Source organism: Lontra canadensis, unplaced genomic scaffold, assembly GCF_010015895.1.
Source record: "Lontra canadensis isolate GAN:19392208 unplaced genomic scaffold, GSC_riverotter_1.0 scaffold187, whole genome shotgun sequence".
NCBI classification, from domain to species: domain Eukaryota; kingdom Metazoa; phylum Chordata; class Mammalia; order Carnivora; family Mustelidae; genus Lontra; species Lontra canadensis.
The window spans coordinates 1,329,480-1,347,995 of record NW_022631181.1 but is presented as its reverse complement, the minus strand read 5'-3'; the positions used below and the strand labels follow the sequence as shown (position 1 = coordinate 1,347,995).

At 51.2% G+C, this 18,516-nt stretch overlaps 1 protein-coding gene across 1 annotated transcript in view; it reads right to left on the bottom strand.

The window, feature by feature from the left end:
- Positions 1 to 16,730, bottom strand: part of CMKLR1 (chemerin chemokine-like receptor 1) — a 45,778-nt gene extending 29,048 nt beyond the window's left edge. The window contains exons 1-2 of the transcript XR_004381390.1: positions 16,618 to 16,730; positions 16,302 to 16,350 (exon numbers count right to left, since the gene is read on the bottom strand). The gene's annotated coding sequence lies outside the window, so the exon portion shown is untranslated. Of the gene's footprint in view, positions 16,351 to 16,617 lie in introns of the transcript that reaches the window.
- Between the last annotated feature and the right edge of the window lie 1,786 nt (positions 16,731 to 18,516).

The following is an 18,516-nucleotide window of genomic DNA, read 5'->3' as shown; positions in this document are numbered from 1 at the left end:
CCACCCCATCTCACAGTTGAGGGGACAGAAGGGCAAAGCAACCTGCCTAAGGTCCCACAGCTACAGTATGGAGTAGGTGATTTCAGACTGAGTTCGGATTTAAAGCTCTGATGGTGTACAGACAGGTACAGTGTGCAGCAGAAGCAGAATTTGAGCAAGAACATATGGACTCTGGTGTCACCCTAAAACCCCAAAGGGAAGGTGTGGTCAGGGAACCAACCCCGTGCCTCTCTCCCTGAGCCCTGGGATGCACGCTACACTTGGTTGGTGGTATTTATCCTGAGTTCCACCAAGAAGCCCAGCCATCTCCAGGGCTCTGGGACTCAGGACTAAATATCCCAGGCCTCAGGGGCTTAACACTCCTCAGCTTCCCAGTTTAGGAAAAGGCAGGGCACCTCCCAACACCCCGACTACATGCCTGCTTACTGGGGGGCAAAGCCCTCTCCTTCCTCCTTTCCTCTTCCTCCTCCCTCTGCTTTTCCCTCCCTGGCCAGAATCACAGACACCTAACCCACTCGGGTTTTCCTCTCCCCCTGCTCCCACCCTCCCAGGAAAAGAGCTGGTAGCTGAAATGAGCTCAACCCCCTGGGCCATGCCCATATCCACACCAGCTCCCTGCCCCTTCCCTTCCCCAACCCAGAATGCCCTCCCTGCTCCAGAACATTCATACATTCCTCCATTCTATAACAGGAATAGAAGCTGGGTCCTGAAAGCCTCAGCACCCTCCTAGACAAAGAAACACAGTCCAACAGCCAAAAGCACTTATAAATGATTCAAATGTTTTACTGCCATCTCTCAAAGAAAAACAGAGTGTCGTGGTAGATGTTGGGGCCCAGTTCAGATCCCCTTTCCTCATTGGGGGCACCCATCCCACAGCTATAGAGTACCAGATGCTCACAGCTCACAGCTGGCCCCCTCTCCTGAGAAGGGCCCTGAGCTAAGCAGGGGCTGCCTCTTCCCAACGGACAGAGTACAATTCAGGCTCCAGAGCTCCCCGTGGGACCAGGCTGAGGCTGTCTCTGCCTGAGACTGCCTCCTTACTGAGTTCCTCCTCTGCTCTGTCCTTGAAGGCATAAAGATTATGCTCCAAAATACACTAATCAGAAGAAATAATATTTTAGTTCCATATTTTTTAAAAGATTTTATTTATTTATTTCAACAGAGAGAGAGATCACAAGTAGGCAGAGAGGCAGGCAGAGAGAGAGAGGAGGAAGCAGGCTCCCTGCTGAGCAGAGAGCCCAACTCAGGACTCGATCCCAGGACCCTGAGATCATGACCTGAGCTGAAGGCAGAGGCTTAACCCACTGAGCCACCCAGGCACCCCCTAGTTCCATATTTTTAATTAATTAATCAAATTCCATATTCTAGCATTATGTTAATTATATTATCTTATTATCTTAATACTAAGTTCCATATTTTAATTAATTAATTGATTGATTTGGAGAGAGAGTGCCTGCAAGCGGGGGAGGGGTGGGGGGTAGAGGGGGAGGAGAGAGAAAATCCCAGGAAGGCTCCACACCCAGCTCAGCTCAGAGCCAGATGCCGGGCTCCATCTCACAATCCCGAGATCAGGACCCTAGCCAAAACCAAAGATCAGACGCTTAACAGACTAAGCCACCCAGGCATGCCTAGTTCCGTATTTTTTAAAAATTGAAACTAATGCACAAAATGCATGATGAGCAAAATATCACAATTTTAAACAAAGATGGACTCCAAGTTTGAACTTGGGTGACCCTGCCTCACTCACCTCCCTGAATTTCAACCCTGCCTTACAGAACTTACTCAATACCTCACATTCACCTAAATCCTTGCCTCAGGCTCTGCTTTGGGGAAACCCTACCTACAACAGCTATCCAACTCAGAACCCAGTCCTCTGTCTCCCTGCCCACTGCCCTGACTCTGAGTTGTGTGCTGAGCACTCACGTGATAATCATGGGCAACTACTATGTGCCAGGTACAATCCCTGCTCTGCAGTCTGGCTCTGGCTTTAGCTGCTGGAATCTTCCCCTCCATGCCCAGGGCCCAGTCTCTCAGCACTTTCCAATCATGTGACCTCAGCCACACCTCTGCCTACCTGACCCTCCTTGAGCTCAAAGGAGACCAAGACCCTGTGTTAGCTAAATGAACTCCAAGCTTAGGAGTTTCATGAACCCAGTTACGTTTCCCAGTTCTGAAACTGGCCTAGAGCCCCCACCTTTCTATGCCAAGTAAGAGTGTTGCAATATTAAAATTGTCCTTTACCGCCCCCACCATTTCAGAAAAAAAAAAAAAAAAAAACAAACCAGGATGTTAATGCCAACAAAAATCAGTGGGAAAAAGACCTCTTTCTCAGCTGAAAACATCTTACTTTAGGAAAAAACTCATTCTGTTGTCTGTATGCTCTCTCTTTCTCTGTTTCTCTGCAGACTAGTAAAAACTTGACCACATACAGGTTCCAGTGGGCCAGGTTTGTCAATCGCCCTATAGGGGGATATATATAAGCAGGGGAAACGGAGACCCCAAGAGCAGCTCTGTCTGTCCCATCCAAACCCTGAGCCTTGAATGTCCCTGTGGGGGAAACTGAGGCACAAACAAGGTGCTGGGGGAGGTGGGAGACATGGCTTCCAGTCCCACTCTGCTCTTAATTTCCCTTGAACTTGCACAAATCTCTTTCCCTCTCCAAGCCACGAGCATGTGGCTCTTCCAGGAGACCCTAAGCCCTCTGCCCAGCAGGGAAGACTCAGGGCATCAGTCCCACCTGAACACACATGCCAACATGGCTAGAGAGATAGGCCCGGACACCAGGCTTCTTTCTCTGACATCATGTTTGGGCCTCAGTTTCCTCTTCTGGAAATGAGTTCTCAGAAACCTGCCAACTCACAGTTGGCTCACGGATAGCAGTCAAGGAGCCAAGGGCCGGACACTGGGCAGAAGCCAAACCACCTGGAAAAAGAGGCTGGCCATTGCCTCAGAAGGCACACAGGCTGTTTCCTCTAGAGAGACCCAGCCCAGGCCAGAGGTCCAGGACTCGAGCTGGGGAATCCTAAAGTTTGCGTCTTAGGGCAAAACTGTCCCTATCTCCGAAGGGAACGTCCTTGCAGCCCCAGGTGCTAGCTGGGTTCTTAGTGGTTCTGAGGTCTGGGAGCTGATTGTGACCAGAGGTGATGCAGTGGAAGGAAGTGGGTCTCAGATGTCCAGGAAACTGCCCCAGCTGCCCAGCCATAGATGCATCAGGGGAAGGGGAACAGGGACTCACCCAAGGGGCATCTCTTGAAGTGTTAGGGTGAACTCTATCTGGCTTCAAACTCTAGCTCTGCTGCTTACCAGCTGTGTGACTCTGAGCAAGTCGCTTAACCTCTCTGTGCCTATTTCCTCAATACACAGTGGAGAGATGGGGGTGGGGTGGGGAAGAAGAGTCAGTCATCTGTCACTGTCCCCCTCAAACCTGACGATCCATGCATTTTCTACCCCAAATTTCTCTGAATGAGCCATAGAGACAGGAAACCAGAACACAGATGAAGGACCCCTCCGCAGAGCTGACCCCAAAATTTCTGAGGGCCGCAATTTCTGTCTTTAAATGCAGGAGAATATTATGGCACTGAATGCAAAATTTCCATGCTTTTTTTTTGTTTGTTTGTTTAAACAAAGCACCCTCAAAATAATTTTATGTTTTAAAAATAGGCACACAACCTCAAAATAACTTTAGTGAGTGTTCGGTTTTTGCTAAGAGAGGGAGGGGTCTTGAGGCGATGCTCCAGACTGTGGTTCCCAGAGCGTGCCCCTCCACTGTTGGGACTCGCTGGTCCATCCCCCCTCCACTAGCACTTGTGCAGTGCCCACAATGTGTGCAGGGCTGTGGGGTGCCTGTGACAGGTTTCCTGGACCACTGAGGCCTGCTTCTTTTTTTCCTGGCATCTTATCTCAGCCAGCTCCCAGACAAGTCAGAGAGCCCAGCTGGCACCCAGAGCTTCAGAGACCCTCCCTCACCTCAAGGTAAGTGCTTGCTTTTGCCCAAAGATGTCCACTCAGCCTCTGGAACTTAGAGCACTGGCTAGGGAAGAAAGGGGAGGGGAGGGGGGAAGAAGGGAGGGAGAATGAGGGGAGGGAGTGGGGAGGAGGAGGTGGAGGGGGGAGGAGGGAGAGTGAGAAGGAGGAAGCGGTCATAGGGCAGGGAAGTACAGGGAGAAGACAAGGGCCAGCCCGCCTCTGTCCCAGCTTCTCACAGTAGCCTGGCTCTGTACCCCCATGTCTGGGGACAGAGCCCAGAACCCTCGAGTCTTAGAGCCCCTTCAGGAATGTGAATGTCCCAAGATGCCTGCAGCATTTCCATATGACATGGAAGGGAGAAACCAGCCAGCCCCCACCCCAACCCCTGGAGGAGCCAGATGATGCCCAGAGAGACAGTTTCAAATGGTTCCAGAAGCCTATCACTGCCCTGGAGCCAGGAGGGCTTCTGGCTTCAGCCCTGCGCCCTCTCAACCACCCTCTCAATGCATCTCGAGTCTTCGAGAACATGACTCTCAACGAGGTGAAGCAACTTGCTCAAACCCTCATGGCAAGAAAGCAGAAAAGGGCAGAGCTTCTTCCCAAAGCCACCTCATCGCTAGGGACAGACTGGACTGGACCGCTAATGGCAAAATCGCAAACACTGGGCATTCATTGATCACTGGGCCCCCGAGCTGCACGCACGCTATGTGTGGACGCCCCATTCCACATTCTTCCTTTAAACAGCTGATGGTGGCAAATATTAAAGGGAAAAAAAAAGATAAAACATAAAATGTGCCCTCCCCTACATCTATCTTCCCCAACCCCAAAAACCCTATGAGGCAGTATCATCCTCTCCCCCATTTTACAGATAAGGAAAGCAAGTTCTCATAGCTAGGAAGTCAAGGACTGTGAAACCAGACAGTGAGTAGGATTCTGGAAATGCCACTGGCCATGCCCCCTACCTCTCCAGACGCACCTGGACGAGAAGGGCTTCTCCCCACACCTGCCCAGCCTCCAGGCTCCCCGCCAATGCCTGCACCGGGGGACAGTTTTCTTAGTTCAGTGAAGGGTGACAGGGACACCAGGCTCCTCACCTAGGATCCAGGACCTGGCTGTGGCAAGTACCTCTGCCCCCAGGCTCTGGGAGAAAGTGGCAGGCAGGCGGACCCTGTAGACACGGGGTGTGCCCAGATTGCGACACTTGTCCCCACGGCTTCCCACGCTGCTAAAGTGCAGCTTCGTCACAGAAAAAAAAAAAAAAAAAGGCTCAATTCTGGCCACTCTATCTACAAGAAAAAGGAGGGACAGAGAAGCCCTCTCTGGCGGAGGTGTGAGGAAGTTGGAAATATACACTTCTATGAAATTGATTCTGTAACTGCCTGTCCTCGGATCTCTGGAAGAGGACAGAGCTGCTGCTGGCTTGCCTGGGAATCCCTGGCCAAAAGCTCCCTTTGCCTTGTGTCTACAGTGCCTGGATGTCCACCAGCACAGACTTTCTCTGCTGACTTAAGCCACCTTGCTCACAACCCCCCACTCTGGTGAGCTGTCATTAGTTGCAAATACCTCAGTGTGAATGAGTTGGATTGCTGTGGTTTTCAACTGGACACCTGGATGAGAATGGGCTTCTGACAGAACGGGGCATTTGATTTAAAAAAAAAAAAAAAAAGGAAGAAGAGATAAGAGAATAAGAGTTGCCCTAGTTGGAATAGGGAGGATGTGAGGCAGACGTAAGGCAGAAAGGCCCAGAAGCCACAAAGGAGGAGGGTAGGTAGACTCTGGACAAAGGGGCCAGGAAAACAAGAAGAGCCATGTGGGATACAGTTAGGTGTAGGGGCAGGTAGAGAAGGAGGTGTCAGGGGCCTGTCTCCTGTCTGACCTTAGGCAACCAACCTACCTCTCTAAGCCTCATCCTGGATAGGAAAGTACGGCTGCATACAGGCTAGGGGATGCCTACTGGCCCCAGAAGACAATCTGAAAGACAGGAAGTAGGATGGGGCAGAAGCCCAGCAGGGACTCAGCCAATGGAAGTTAGCTGTCCCCTGGGGCAAGGGAAACAACACAAGAAGCTCTGAGAAGGAAGAACTTTGGGTGATATTGCTTCCCAGGAAACATGAGATGCCAGCGCTGGGAGAGGCCCGAGAACGTGGAGCAAACAGAAACCGTGGAGCCGGGGCCAGCCAGGCTGGACAGGGAGGAGGCCCGGGACCCCAGCCTGACCAGGGCCCTCACCACCAGGCCTGCCAGGAATTGGTGAGGGTGAGGTGAGAGCCATCGCCCAGCCAGGCTCCAGGAAGCTGCCCTGCCCTTCCCCAGAGCCCTGTTCCAGATTTCCTTCATGGCTAGGGTTTTTCACAGGAGGAAATGGAGGGCGGGGGGGGGGGGGGGGGGCGGGGATCAGAAAAAGAAAGGTCCATTGAGGCCAGGCAGGCCTGGCATCCCCCAAGAGACGAGAGGCTGGTGATTCAAGGTCCCCACCCACTCCTGCCATGTTTTCGGGCCAAGGCAGGAAATGGAGGGGAAAGTGTGGGGCCAAACATTACCCTGGCATGGTCCACACTTGGCATTTCTCAGCCTCTCCTGGCTCAGGACTTCTGGTCCCTACTCCCCCATCACCATTCTGAGCCACTGGAGACCGGCCCCCTCACGCAGAGGCCACAGTGCTTTTCAATCCCACCTCTGGGCCACACATGATCTCATGTAAGCCACGTAACACCCTGGTGATCCCCAGTTTACAGTGGGGGAAACTGAGGCACAAAGCAGTTAAGTGATCTTTTCTGCGTTTCACAGCCAGCAAGCAGCAGAAACAGGTTTCAAACCAGGTCTGTGAACTGGCCGAGTTTCTCCTTCTACGCACCAGATGGCTGTCCCATTCTGACTCAAGGGACGCCCTTTTTCTTCGTGACCCAAATCCCCAACAGCTGAAGGGGCCCGCTGTGAGACAAGTCATCGAGAAAAGAGACTGCAGATTGCCTTCACTCCCCAAAGACTCTCTCAACATCAGTCAGCTCTACCTCCCCTGCCTCTGGGAGGCTGGTGGGCCCTTCGGCTCCCAGCCCGGCTCAGTCTGGCTCCAATGGAGCATTGGCAAAGTCTCCCAGCAGTAAACAAGTCCCAGGCTGACCACGGGTGCCAGCCTAAATCAACTTTCTTTAGCCCCAAGCTCCGCGTCTCCATCCGTCAGCAAGTCCCAGGCACAGGAGGAGAGCAGACCCATCATTCTGTCACAAAAGCCACCAATGCAAAGAAATATTCTCTTTTCCAAGCTGGTTTCTGGACCAGACAACTCAAGAGATAGAGCCACAAACCAACATGCCCTCTGCCAAGTTGGAAGCTCAAACTCAATTAGCTTGGGGTTGTCTGGAATCTTTGATTGTTCAAACGTTTAAGCTTAAGCACAGAGTTTGGAGAGAGTGAGCCTCAGGACAACAGGATGCTGTTCTGGTGAATACTGGCAGCCTTGGACCACCCAGAAAATTGGGTGGGATCTTCAAGACCCTGCAGAGTGTCCAGACTTCCCCCGGCCACTCTCTGCTTCCACCCACCACACCAGACACCCCAGGCTCATGAAGTTTCCCAATCTCTGTTCATGCTGCTTTCCCCACCTGAAATATCTTTTATTTCTGGCCAGCTTCTGCTCCAGCCAACTGGAGGTCTCATCTAAAGCCAACTCATCCTTGGAGCCTGCTCAAATCTGCACTTTCTTCTCAAGGTGCTATTTCCGGACTTCCCCAGCAAAGGCACCCCCAGCAAAGTTCTTTGCCCCTATAGTACTGGGTGCATTGAGTGTATTTAATGATATGCTTTCAGGGGGCCTGGGTGGCTCAGCTAGTTGAGCACTCAACTCTCCGTATCAGCTCAGGTTGTGGTATTGAGCCCCAAGTTGGGCTCCGTGCTCAGCACAGAGTCTGCCTGTCCCTCTTCCTCTGCACCTCCCCCCATTCATGCTCTCTTGCAAATAGATAAATAAAATCTGTAAAAACGAAACAAAACAAAACAAAACAAAAACCAAAAAACTAAAAAACCACCAACAATGTGCTTTTATTCAAATGACTAGGGTTCGGCTACTGTTGTGAATGGATGATGGATGAAAATATCATGGCTGATCATGACCCAAGAGCAGTTGGTGCTGTGCACCCCGCCATGAAAGCCAACCTTCCGGCTGGAGGGACCCCACTCTGTTTACATACCTGTCTTCCCAAGTGACTGGGAGCCCCCTGAGGGCAGGGCTGGTCTCTCCCTGGATGCCATGTTCCTGGCACACAGTAGGTGCTCAATAAATGCTAGTGGGGGGAACAGAAGCTCTATCCTGGTTCTCTCACTACCTTCATGGGCCCCTTTAGACAAGTCCTTCTTCCTTTCTCGAGCTTGTTTCTCCATCAGAGCAGTGAAAGGGGGGGACTAACTCATACTCAGGCCTCTGGTCTGAATGTTTGTGTCCCCTCTGCTCCTCCCCCTCCCCCACGCCCCAAATTGTATGTTGATGTCCTAACCCTCAGTGTGACAGTATTCAGAGGTGGGGTCTTTGGGAGGCGATGAGGTCATGAGGGTAGAGCCCTAATGAGTGGGATCAGTGCTCTTATAAAATAGACCCAGAGAGCTCCCTCACCCCCTCCACTGTGTAAAGACACAGCGAGAGGTCAGCCATCTGTAGCCCAGAAGAACCTGACCACGTCAGCACCCTGACCCTTGAACTTCCAGTCTCCAGGACTATGAACCATCAGTGTCTGCCATTTACAAGGCCCCGGTCTCTGGTATTTTGTGAAAGCAGCCCCAACAGACTATGGCACTCAGGAACGACACATGATCATCTCAGATGAACATCGTCGTCCACCAAATTTTAAGGTCAAATCTGGTTGATCGCTCATTATCACCGATGGGCCCTAACATCACCCCCTTCCCATAGATGCACATTGCTCTTCCATTAAGAGGTGAACCCTACTGCTTTTCCCTTTGAGTCTGAGCTGGGCTGGTGATGTGCTGTGACCCATGAAGTGGGGCAGAAGTGATGCTTGCCAACCCCAAGCCTAGATCTCAGGAGGTCTGGCAGCTTTGGCTTTCACTCTCTCAGAGTCCTGAGCCCCTGGGGAGAGAAGTCCAGGCAGTGGTGCCATGTGGGGAGAGGCAGCACACGTCCCCGCAGGACATGGGGCCATCTTAAGGAGCCCCGCCCCAGTCAAGCTCCCGGCTGATCACAGCCCATGAGTGACCTGACAGAGACCCCAAGGAATGAACATGGGCCATCCCTGCGGAACTCAGCCCAGCTACAGAACAGTGAATAAAGAAGTCATTTGAAGCCATTTCACATTTTGGAGTGATCTGAATCACAGAGATAAATAACTGAAACAGATCCATGTCTGCCGTGGCTCATGAGTGAGGAGTGTGGAGCTCCACGGACGAGACAATGTCAAGGACGATGTCAATTTGATTCCTTGTCAATTCGAGATTTGTCTTGGGCCTACTAGATAGGAAGGTTCCTGACTGAGGGGGGCATTAATCCCTCAGAGAGAAAGCAGGACCCTGCTAGGACTCAATGAATCCAGGGGGCCCTCTTGGGTTGTTCCAGCAGACAACACAGAGAGGGTGGCACAATTAGGAGCACAGCCAGAAACAGAAAGAGAAACTCAAAAAGACACAAACCTGGAGGAAACTGAGCCCCATGGGTAGAACAGCAGGACAGAGAGCTGTAGGGTCTTACAGCGGAAGGGATGAGACGGCCCCTCCCTGGAGCCACGTCAGAGCCTGAGAAACTTCTAGTTGAACACAAGCCTGGCTGGGCATCTGGTACCGCCCCGGCCCCAAACTCAAGCATGATTTGGCATACACACTCCCAACAATGAACCCTCTTTCTTTGAGGGTACCCGCAGCCCAGGAGCCAGGCTAGCCCTTCTCCCCTAGCACAGGGTAGAAACAGAAGGGTTCTCCGTCTAGAAATCACCAGGGCTGGACGTAGAGGCCCAACCACCAGGAGGATCACTAGTTCACGTTGAGTGTTTTACCAGGTTCCAGACACCACGCTTCACACGAGACGTGGGCACCTTCACTTCTTCCTAACCACCACCCTGACTTACAGCTTGCCATCCCATTTCACAGAGGAGAAACTTACTGGCTCAGAGCCACAGGATTTGTAAGTAGTGGAGCTGGAATTTGAATCCAGGCTGAATGATGCCAAAGCCTGGGGCGTCGGTCAGGCTTGACGGTCACCCATACACCCCAGTACAGCCTCGTGGGCGGTTCACACCCATATCAGTTCTGACTGGTCAGTGCCTCACTGAGCCAGCTGTCACTGCAGCAGCGGCCACCAAATTGAACTCTCAATTTCCCAATTCAGGAAACAGATCCAGAACAGTGTTCGAGATGTCCCCCCACTGTGGTGGGCAGAATAATGCCTCTCTCTGCCAAAGATGCCGTGTCCTCACCCCCGGAACCTGAGAATATGTTATCTGACGTGTTAAAAGGGGACTTTGCAGCTGGGATTGAGTCAAGGGTCTTGAGAATCAGGAGATTATCCCAGATTATCCAGGTGGGCCCAGTGTCCTCACACAGGTCCTTGTCAATGAAAGAGGGAGCCAGGAGAGTCAGAGCGACTCCACATCAGAAGGACTCAACCCACTGCCACTGGCTTTGGAGATGGAGAAACGGACTGTGGATCCAGCAGCCTTTTGAGGCTGGAAAAGTTGGGGGCGGGGTAGATTCTCCCCCGGAGCCTCTGAAAGGAGCCCAGTCCTGCCAACACCTGGCTTCCAGCCCAGTGCTACCCGTTCGGGCCTTCTGACCTCCAGAACCTTAAGCTGAGACATGGGCGTGGTTTTGAGCCACTACACCTGTGGTGTTTGTTACAGCAGTAGTGACGAACTCCTACACTGGCTCCCTGAGCTCTTCCTCTCATACTCAGGAATTCATAGATGCAGACAACCGTTCTAACAAATCCAGCTAATGAGGGATGGGTGCGTGTGGTACGTCGCCCTGTCTTTCATCGCCACCCTGATCGTTTCCTGAGCGCTGCAGACGGGCTCTCCGCAACACTGAGGCAGCAAGCACCTGAGGCTCGAGAGGTAACGGGCTGCCCCAAGCTCACCCAGGTGGCTGGAGCCAAACCCAGCTCTCCTGTCCTTCTGGGCCCAGGCTCCCAGAGGAAAACCTGAAGACGCTAGCCATGGTCTCTTGCCCCAGTTGCCTTACTCAACCATCTCCTTGCATAAGAGCTGTCCCTAGGGCTGGGATCAGAGGATCCGAGTCATGAACCTCAAGAAAGCAGAACCGATTCTGACATATTGCCTGCGTAGCCGCTGACTACCCCCTGCTGAGTCAGCTGCTGGTACTTCCAAGCTTGCAGAGTGGCTATTGGGGGGGGAGGGTGCGGTAGAACAAGGCCTGAGACTCCCTCACTCCCCCCAGCCCAGGGCTTCTCCAAGGGGCAAAACATGAAGCCAAGAGATGCGCCCAAATGACCTTTTCCCACCTGGGGATCCAAGCTCACGAGGTGCCACACTCCCATAGGGACCCAGGTGTGCAAAGGCAAATTTCCATGCCTGCTTTCCTAGTAAACAATAGAAAGGTCTTCATTAAGCTGACCATGTGCCATGCTGTGCTTTACGTATATTAACTCATGTGATCCCCAATGATGCCATGAAGGAGGTGTTTAGAGTACACCCATCTTACAGAGGAGGACACAGAGGTGACAGGACGTTAGGAAGCAGAGATGGGCTCTAAACTCTAGAGCAAGCAGCTGTGGATTCTGTGACCACTGGTTCTTCCCTTCTTGGATGGCACTGGGTAGAATGACCGCCTCTCCCTTCCACCCAGCCGGGCAAGAAATTCTACTTTCTGGATCCTCTTGTGCCAATCACTGCAAAACTACAGAAATTCCAAAAGAGAAGTAAGTTAAGGAGTTTCCTAATTTTGCCTAAAACCAGCCTCTCCTGATGTCCATCCACAGGTGGCACAAAGTGACTATCAACCCGGAGGGCGCCTTCCCTGCATCCCAGTCCCGGCCAAGGGAACAAGGATGCGTTCTGGACTGAGAACTAGGAGCCCAGGTCCTACTCCCACCAAGTGACCTCGGGAATGTCACTGAACCAATCAGGGCCTCACCTTCCTCTTGTCTAAAGTGGGGGCAAACATAACCAGCCCGCAGCCCATCCAAAGTTCCACTGAGGCAGGAAGAGTCCTGTCTTTTTCCTCGTTCTGCCTTGAGGGGTGTCAGACACATAGTAGGTACTAATAAATGTTTATTGGGTGAATAAAGAAAAGTTAGTTGTTACTGATTTGCCTCCCTCTCGTCCCCGAAGGGCCTTCAGACCAGAGATTGGGCCCAATTCATTTGAGGTACTCACATTGGTCCAGCTTCTACTTCTCCATAGGCTTATTCATGCAAGAAATTTTTCCCACCACCCACTATGTGCGTGGCCCACTTGAGGCCTCAGTCCCATCCAGACACCCTCAGTCTGTGTCCTCACACACCATCCCCTTCCCTTTTTTCTGGTCAGTGACTGTGACACTTAGATACACTGAGCTCCCCCAGGCCAGGACAACCACCCAGCTGCCTTATGACCAGCCAGCACAGCCCATGCTCGCAATATGGACAATTCCTTACACTTCCACTTCCTCATGCCCAGCCCTGGGGGATGCAGCCCAAGGAGACCTCCTACCCTAACCACACACATGCACATGGGAGCATGCACACACATGCACACATACAGGCTTGCACACACACATCCAACATGCAATGCCACCTCAGGACAGGACTAGGATTATCTGAGTTCAAATCCCAGCTCTTTTGCTTATGAGGTATGTGACCTTAGGCAAGTCCCTTTACCTCTCTGATCCACAATCTCTTCATCTCTAAAATGGGGATTATAATCATGGAGCCTTTCCAAGTCAGTCTGTAGGGCGATGCTGGATATGAAAGCCTTGGGCTCAGGAAGTGTGCTGTGCTCAATAGAATTGTTATGTTTATTCCAGGAGGGAAAGAGAATAGTAGTTGCCTAAGTTCCAGGGAAACCCACGTTGATGGGTCTGGACCATGGGCATTTACTCAGTATATCTGATGATGGGGATTATCTTTAGGATAGGAAAGTGTTTGTGGGTCCAACATCACCTTGTTAGCACCATGTTAGTGAAAATCTAGACTGAAAATCAGAGAATGGGAGACACCCAAAGATACCACATTCGTGGCAGAGACAACTAGCTGTCCACAAAAATCTACCCTCCCCTTCCATAGCATACATCAGACACTGAGATAGAACCACCCTGCCAAGAACTCCATTTTCCAGCATCCTTTGTGACTACACTGGTCATATGACTATCTCCCATGTGGCAGAGGGCAGTGAAGAAGCAAATGTGCCACACACCTCTATGCTTTCTTTCATCAGGGGTGTAGTCCAAGGGGACAGTAGGGACATGCATGCAAGAGGACCTCCCCCCACACAGAAACACCTGCTTTCTCGTAAACGTCTGTTTTGTCTGAGCCATTATACCTGTTTGGGACTATTTGTTACTGCAGCTACTACCTGACTAATACAACCTTCAACCTCCTTGTTCGCACATGAGATGATTATGGCCATGGAGTGAAAACACCTTGCCTAAGATCAGTAGCAAATTCTGCAAAGCTCCAGAATTTTGGTCTCTGATCAGTCTGGAATAGATGTGCCATTTTCAACCTGCCCTACAGAGCTCCAAGAGTGAGGTTCCATGAACACGGCCTGGAATCCTCCATCTCTGTTTCAACTAGAATAACATGCCTTGTATCTGCATTCCAACTGCCGTCCTCCCTATGTCTTCATTGCAGGAAAGAGTTCTGTTTCTTAAAATAATTCCAAAGCCCACACACTGGGTGCCGGCTAGCATGTTCCGACTGTCTATGGTGCTACAAGATAAAGTTTCACTTCTGCACCAGGCCTCCTGGTCTCAACTGCTGACACAGGACAGACACACAGGCTCACAGAAGTGCGTAGATATTTGCTTAGAAAGGGAAAAAAATTCAACCTCAGTGTGCAATAAACAACCCAGAAACCTGGACAAAAGGCAAACAGAAAAGATGTTCACATCCTCTAGCTCAGCAGCCCTCAAGTTTTGGGGTACATCCGAATCATCTGGGAAACTGGTGCCATGTGCAGACTCCCATGCCTCGCCTTGGAGACTCTGATTGCCCAAACTGAAACTTTAGGAGATATCCATGATTATCCGGCATGAATGATATTATTCATGATTGTTCTGATGCCAGCATTCCCACGACAACACTTTGAGAAGCCCCAAGTCTACTTTGTAGCCTGGAAAGTGGCAATCATTATGGGCAGTAATAACCATGCTCGTGCAGCGTACCTCAGAGTGAGTGAAACAGGCTTTGAGGGATTTTTTGTAAGCTGATGGGAATCTGAGCATTAATACTCCACTGGTAAAGAAATTAATAATAACTTCTATTTGGCTCGGATGGGTGTTGAAAGTATGGACAGCAGGTGTGGTGTAGAAATGATCATAGACTCCTGGCTAACGTTGCTAGAGTTCCTTACTACGCAATGAGCCCTCTGCTAATTGTTCCACATGTGTGATCTCACGTAGTCTTTATGATATCCCGGTCTTACAGATGAGGAGACTGGAGGATACAGATAACTTGTGCCATGTCACTCAGCTGGCAGGGGGCAGATGGGGTTCAAACTTACCCAAACAAACTCATGCTGCAGCCACAATGTTCTAGTGCCTTCCATGGAGGTCTAACATCAGAACCCCTCCCCAGGGCTCAGTCTCCTCATCTGTAAAATGGGCATGTTAATAATATCTTTATCATGCAGCCACAGTGAGGATTCAAGAAAAGCATGGCAGTAAAGTGGTTTGCCAACCGGGAGGATTTAATTAAGGAAATACCTGAGGGATGAGACTTTGTCTGACCCTCCAGTCCCATTTTACAGATGGCAAAACTGAGGCCTAATTACTTCACTTATTCAAGAATATTTACCGAGCACCCAGAGGATATAGAGAGGAGTGTAAATATCCCAAGTCTGGCCTCAAGGAGCCCCAGGCCAGCAGGAGAGACAGACGAGACTAGGCATGGAGAGAGGGACCTCCCAGAAACGGTCAAGCCAGAGAGAAGTGACTTGCCCAAAGTCAAGTTTACCTATTCCCCAAAGTTTTGGCAGAGTCCAGAGAAAGTCCTTGGTCCCAAGAGAGAACTCTTCCTATGGGCTTCTCAGTGCCTGACACCCCACTGTCTGAGCATCCCTGGTTTAAGCTAAGCCTTCTTTCTCGAGAAGATGCCAAGCATCCTTCCTCCCACCACTGGAGATTGGAGGAAGGAAAAGAGACAGCGAGAACCACAGGTAAGATCGCCCTTAGAAAGGAAGTAGGGGCTGCCAAAAGGGAGGGCGGGGATCAGGCCTCTTACTAGAAAAAGAAGACAGACCCAAAACCTGACCCCCTCCTCGTTGGCCTATCGGAACCACAGGCTGGTCTGAGGGATCAGACTTGTAGCGAGCAGTGTTTACTGGATTATGATATGTTGTTCCTAACTTTGCTCAAGGCGAGCCTTTCCGGCGTACTCATTTCAACAGTAGCACAGCACCCCCGTGCCAGCAGGAGCAGAGGGGAGGGCAGGTCTGTTCAACAGGTAGCATGGCCAAAGGGTTCCCATCCTCCATATACAAAGAACTCTTAAAAATCAGCCAAAGATAAACACACTGACAGAAAAAAACATGGGAGTGGACTTGAACCATAGACTCATAAAAGAAAAATGGACAAGCAACTTGCAGGGGGTGATCAGCGTTAATAAAGAAATGTAGAGGGAAGCGGTTAGAAGCTTCACAAACCTTAAGAACAGGCACACCTTTGGCTCAGGGATTTGGCCTTTGGAAAAGTATCCAGAGGCCAGACATGCAAAGATGATGTACACGAGAGAGCACCGCTTGTAATCATGGAAAAAAGAAACAAACAAACAAACAAACAAACAAAAGAAGGAAGCAACCACGATGAGAAGCAGTTACATAAATCCCAAGACAGCCTTTCCATGCAGCCATTACAATGCATCTTGGAGGAATAGACGGGAGTGCACAGTCCCCTGTGCAAGACAAGGGAGGTTGCCAAATCAGATGTTGGACACGTGTGTGCGAGCCCACACCTACATCCTTAGCTGTGTCTGCTCCATCTAGTAGGCTCTCAAGATGAATTAGTGAGTGAGCAAGTGTAGGAGCGACGGAGAGAGCTCCCTGAAGGGCCACCTCTGGGTGAGGCCCTCCTTCGAAGTCTCTGTATGGAGGCAGTGGGCTGTGCCGATGACACCGGCTTTGTTCTAATCTCAACCTCCCCTCACTGCCCCCCACACCCCCACCATCCCCCGCTTACCGTCTTGCAGCTCTGAGCCACTGCCTTTCCCTCTCTGGGTCCTGGTTCACTCACCTGTAAAATGAGGACACCTGTGAGAGGGAAACACCTGCCTCGTAGCTGTGAGCACTGGAGTCATGAAGGAAAACACGGAGCTCGCCGCTTTTAAAAATAGGGTGACCCTGCTGTTTTTTACAATTAGCATGCATGACTTCGGAAATCTGAAAAATCAGGTTTTCATTTTGACAAACATTAAATGCTAAGCAGAACCACAGACCTCCTCTCTCTATGACTCTCCCCTTTGCTGGCCCCTCCAGACAGTGTCAAAGGCAAGCGTGCTACCTTGTGGTTGGTCTCCGCCTAGGTCTTCCCAAGGGCTCCCCTGAACTTCAGGCCACTGGAGGCCGTGTAGGGGACCTGCGTGGTCCAGCTTCTTTCTCTCGGCCACAGGATGCCCCCCACCCCCACCCAGCCCAAAACAGCCTCAGCCCTCAGGAGCCTCTCTGGGAGACCTCGTGCTTTCCCGAGCTCCTCGCTAGCCTGAATGGGACAGAACTCTGCCAGAGAAACAGCTGGAGGGAGGAGAGAGCGAGAGAGAGTGAGAGAGAGAGGGAGGGGCAGGAAACTGGGCTGGCTGAGGGCGGGAGCGGCCAGCTGCGTGGAGTGGGGGCCTCCAGAGGAGGCTGGCGGGCAGGCCAGCCGGGACTGGGATTGTGGGTGGTGTTTGGGTGGCTGGTGGCAAGGCCCACTGGGGATGACCCACCCCTCTGGCAGGCGGAGGCCAGCTAGGAGCTGTGCCCACCATCTGAGCGCACGCAAACCAGGAGCACATGCGAGCCCCAGGCAGCTGTGGGAAGGGCAGCTGCTCCCTATAAGGGTCTCAGGAGCTGCCAGATATCCCACCAGCCTGGGCCGGCTCTCTCCACCAGAATGCCCTTCCTGGCCCCCTAGTCGTGCTCCCCTTTCCTTATTTTATTTTAATTTAATTTTTTTTTTTTCAAATTAAAACAGCAATGGGTTTGGTTTTTGGGGTTTTTTTTAGTGTCAAATGTACAAAGATGAAAATGTTTCATAATGTCTGGTTTTAGTAAATGTCACCGGGAAGCAAAACATCTGCGTACTTGCAATATACCTTGATAGACCATTTCTGGAGAGCTGGCTGACAAAACACACCAAAACCTTTAACTACGTTCAGGCCCAGTGTTGTTTAAATATAAATCCTGCTTTCATCCCAAGCCCTGCTTCCCAGAGAGAAATATCATTAACACTTCGGTATGAACATACACACACACATATATATGCTACATCTAGATGGAAAATGGCTCAGTCATACTCCGCGTTCCAAACTGTAAACTCCTTCATTCAGCGATAGGGGTGTGTGTGTGTGTGTGTGTGTACACAACTTACCCTGTTCATTATTTCATTGAACTGATGCACTGGTTTGTTTATTTATTTATTTATTTAACTCCCCCCCCCACCCCCAATGGATGCAGTTTACTACTTACATAGGTTTATTGAATTGACACTTTCTGGGTGACTGGTTAGGTTCTTTTCAACTCTTTGACTATAATAAATGCCCCACTTCACACTTGTCCAATTATTTTCTTATCCAAAATTCCTATGAACATACGTTTTATTATTCAGAGGGGCTGCCTCACTCGTTTCAAGTCTCAACTTAGGGACCATCTCCCCAGAAGCCTTTCCCTGCCACTGGGGGGCCTGCTCTCGGCTCCCCTGGTGTTCCCCTACAACCACAGCAGCAGGGGTGTCCCTTCCCCTTCCAGTTTCTGTCTCCCTTACCCTGGAAACTCAGTTGGGGAAGGAGCTGTATTCCGTCTGGCCCCTGCGCCGCAAAGCAAGGTGCTGGCTCGCTGTCCGCGTGATTGCATCATCAGCAGAATAAACACAAGAGTGCACACCCAGACAGGGTGCTGGCCGGCCACTTGCTCCTTCATTCTCAGGAGGTACTATTTCTGCTAAGGCGGTGCTATTTCTGCCCTTGTGGTACCAACGAGGAAATGGGGATCCAGAAAGGTTAAGTCACTTGCCGTGGGCCACACAGCCCATACGCAGGAGAGCTGGGATTCCACCCAGGCTGTCTGGGTCCAGAGCCCAGCCCTTGGCCTCCAGACTGATAAACTAACAGAGGGGCCCACTGTGTGCATGGCCCCACCCCAGGGCTGGGGGGGGGGGCAGTTCCCACGGAATGGGTCACATGACCCTCCCACCATTCTGGAGGAC